Here is a 4,104-nt window from a genome sequence, read left to right as displayed (position 1 = left end):
GCTGACCAGCTGGAAATCTTTCATCCTTCGCTAGAATAAACAAAATATTACTGGAGATGCAGTGCAGAGACAGAAGCGTTCTGCAGGAAGCTAGTTCTTAGCCACAGCTGCTTTCCTCAGAAAGCTTTGAATCAAAAATGAGAAAACAATTCTCTCTGAAATACCCATCCTGGGTAGTATCCTTTCAAAATAATTCTCAGTTCTTAAAGAACTCAATGTCTCGGTTTAACATTTGTTTCCAGGAAACAGAATAATTAATCATAAAACATATACAGATATGTGATATTAATAGACAGGCAAGTCAGCAGAGCCCCTTTATCTGCATTAACTAAATTAAAAAGCCATCATAAATTGCACTGTTGAACAGCATCAAATCACTGGCAGCTTTTCTAATTTCTTTTAAAGCGCACAGAAATATAGCACCAGAGCAGATCCTGCAGACCAGTAAATGCAGCCTCCAGGAGCAGTGCCTGAACACGTAGCTCGCTCCCCGGGAGCCATCCCGGAGGGCTGCCCAGCATCAGAACCGTGCTCGCGAGCCTGGATTGCTGCCCAGCATCAGAACCGTGCTCGCGAGCCTGTCTCTTCACCTCTGCTCAGGGCAGCCTGAGTGTGTGGCCATATATAAATCTCGTAAAGCCGTAGATCAGGGTATATAAAGATACAAATATGGAAACTGACAATGTGTTCTCCAATGCAAACAAGCCCTAAAGCTGTCTCTTGGCACTGACACCGTGAGCAATCTCTCTGCTCTCAACGGGGCTCTCCTGCCTGCACAGCGAAAGCACACATTTAAGCACTTGGCTGCTAAGGGACTAAGGAGATCAGTTTGGAAGCTCAAACTCAAAATACGTTCACACACAGTCTTCAAAGTTCAGCAGTGACTTTATAAACACAGAATGCAGCTCCAAGCCCTGCAAGGAGAGGTATACTTGGCTCTGCACCCGTCTGAGCAGTGAGCGACGGGAGCCCTGGGCAGGTGCCGGTCGAGGCCAGGGCGGGCAGACGGGCATCGCCAACCTCCACTCCGCACCCGCGGCCCCCGCTCTGCGCCCCTCCAGGAGCTCCTGCAGATGCTACCACAGCACACCTGGAACATGGGCTTGGCGGAAAAACAGGGCACTGGGGAGTGCCCAGTGATCCAGCCGGCAGCAAGGGTCTAATAACGCCCTGGGGAGCCCGCGGGAAGGGGCTGACTCCAGCAGAGCCGCCGGCAGGACAAGCCCCAGAGCCGGGCTGGCCGCGGGGCCGCGCAGGAGCGCGGGGGTTTGGCAGCGCCGGCCCCGACGGAGAGTGTGCTCCGCGGCCGGTCCGCCCTGCTCCGCGGGGCCACCGCTCCGCGCCCTGCGCGCCCCGCTCCGCACACCCGCTGCGCGCCCGCTCTGCACACCGCACTCGCTCCGCGCACTCGCTCCGCACACCCGCTCCCGCACCGCACACCCGCTCCCGCTCGGCACACCCGCTCCCGCACCGCACACCCGCTCCCGCTCCGCGCTCCCGCACCGCACACCCGCTCCCGCACCGCACACCCGCTCCCGCACCGCACACCTGCACAGCCCGCTCAGCACACCCGCTCCCGCTCCGCACACCTGCACAGCCCGCTCAGCACCCCGCTCCGCACAGCGCAGCCGCCTCGCCCCTCGCAGCCCCGCTGGGCTCGGCTCCGCAGCCCCCCCGCGCACAAAGGCGCTGCCGGTCCCCCCGCCGGGTCCCCCGGCGGGCACGGCCGGGCTGGGCGGCTCGGAGAGGGGCAGCGGCTCCGCGGGGCCGGGGCTGCGCTGGGCGGGCGGCGCCTGAACGGCGACACTGAGTCCCCAGGGCGATGCCGCGCTCGGGGACCCCCAGCCCGCACCCCCAGGCCCGGACGGCTCCGCCAGCGCACCCCGCTCCCCATGCCCTCGCCAAGAGCGAAGCACTCACGGTCCTCCCTGCGCGGCAACCCGTGCTGGCAGCGCGGAGGATCCTCTTCCCAGGGAATCACTTCTCCATGGAAGTTCCCGATAAAGCTTCCCAGGAAATCTGGCACGTGGTCTCGGCAGAAAAATCAGGCGGGGGGGAGTTCCCAGGGATCCTCGGAGCAGCAGGAGCCTCACGTCTGCGTGCTCGGGAGCGCAGGTGAAGCTCTGGAGATGTCTGGGAAGACAAACGACAGACCCGGGCTGATGGAGTGAGCAGTGGCAGGGCTGAAAGGCTGAGTCAAACCCGCAGGAGCTCTGCCGGGCACCTCCAGCGCGGCCCTGCTGCAATTTCCTCGGCAAGTGGCTTCAGCCTTCTGGCCTTGCCTCAATCCCGGACCCGCGGCAGCCCCGGGGGACTGGAGGGCTGGAGGGCCCAGGCCACCTCCATGGGCCAGCAGCACTCCCTGCCTCGCAGGACCGAGCTGCTCTTTTGATTAATGCCCACTCACTTTTGCTACAGCAACAGGCACACAGTTCCCACTCCTCCCCTCCCAGTGAATATTTGAATCACACCATGGATTCACGGGCAACTGGGTTTTGTTCTTCAGGGTCTTCGTCTGGGAATGAAGGCAATTATCACATCCCAGCGCCTCTGCTCGCTGCAATAAATCTCTCACAGAAGAATGGACCTTGGAGGCAGCTGCTCGGGGCGGCTTAGTCATCGCTGCCATGTGGGAAATGGGCTGGCGCTCACCGGCAGCGCGGCACAGAGCGCCAAAGGCTGGCAAAGCAGCGTGGCAGCACCGGGAGAGGGCTCTGCCACTCACTGTGGTTTGGCCACAACTGGATCCTACTCTCCCTCAGTGATGGAGGGAGCAAAGGGTATGAGGCAGAGCCCAAGCTTACCCCAAAGATCTTTGAGGAAAAGCGCAGAGTGTTTTTCAAACTTACAGCTGTATTCAATTTAATAAGAGTTATAGTTCCCCAGCAGATAGTAAACTATTTTATTTATGCCCATGTCTTAGACAGAATTAAACACCTTTTGTAACAGCACTAAATGCAGTTTTCTGGTAGCACTAGAAACAGAATCCAGGCCACAGCCTCCAGCGTCACTCTTTCCTATAGCCATACGAATTAACTGTCCTCTGTGCATGTGCAGAGAGGTGAAGAAAAGTTTCCTGTGCTCACTGAATGCTGCCTGCGTCTCTGACCTCACCTACACAAGTTCTTTGGATTTAAATTTGAACTAACTTCATAATCGCACGCTGGACTTTCAGATAAGACTTGATGCTTTGGGTGGCATCGAGGGCTTTAGAGGCTCTGGCAAGAACGCAGCTGTCTCCTGAGGGCACCTGCAGTCCTGGAGTCAGCCTCCATCCACACATCTCGGAACAAATCAGAAATAACAGAGTTCTTAGACTTAAGAGATGTCCATCCAGTGCAAGAAGACCTTGGCAAGCAGATGTATGACCTTGGGACAGGTAGATGGTGAAATCCCAACGTACTTTTAATGCCTGTAAATCTCTCTAATAAGCAGCTGAACAAAGGGCAAATTGTGTTATGCAGTTTGGGTGATGCTGTCACTCTGGGTTAGCTTATTTTTAAATAGGTTGCCATTCTGTTTACATGCAGTCAATTTAAAAAATCAGCTCAGGTGCATTTTAAGAAGTGTTATCCTTACCAGTTAGTAAACCCCGATCTGCCACCCTCAAGGCACGTCTTTCACACAACCCTTGGAAGATCTTCCCAGCACATGGGCTAGCAACATGTTAATCTTTATAAATCAAATATTTGCCAAGTGGAGTAGAAAGCCATGTGTCTAAGCAAGATACATTGAAAAATGGAACAAAGCGCCATGTGTGTCAGAGATCACTAGGTTGCGTTGCCTGTCCCTTGCTGAGTTATCCTTCAAAATGACATTTCCCTAGCCCAGCTGTAGATATTATTTTACTCCAACCTTTCTTTTTTCCCACTTTTGACTGCAAAAAAATGACCCTCTGTGGGAGACTTAAGGCTGTGGCAGACTTAAGGCTGAGAATGAACGGTCTACCACTGAAACAGGAACAGGACTAATGGATTTCTGAGTGTGTGATCAGCCTGTATATTTAACACATCTCTGGAACAGACACTTCCATGCTAAAGCTCCTCTCCTTCCTCCCCTACCAAGATTCCTGTGTGGAAAGAGAAACAGGAGCTCGCTGTCCTG

This window comes from Caloenas nicobarica, chromosome 19 (genome assembly GCF_036013445.1).
Source record: "Caloenas nicobarica isolate bCalNic1 chromosome 19, bCalNic1.hap1, whole genome shotgun sequence".
NCBI lineage: Eukaryota > Metazoa > Chordata > Aves > Columbiformes > Columbidae > Caloenas > Caloenas nicobarica.
The sequence above is the reverse complement of the archived record's forward strand: the minus strand, read 5'-3'. Positions refer to the sequence as shown.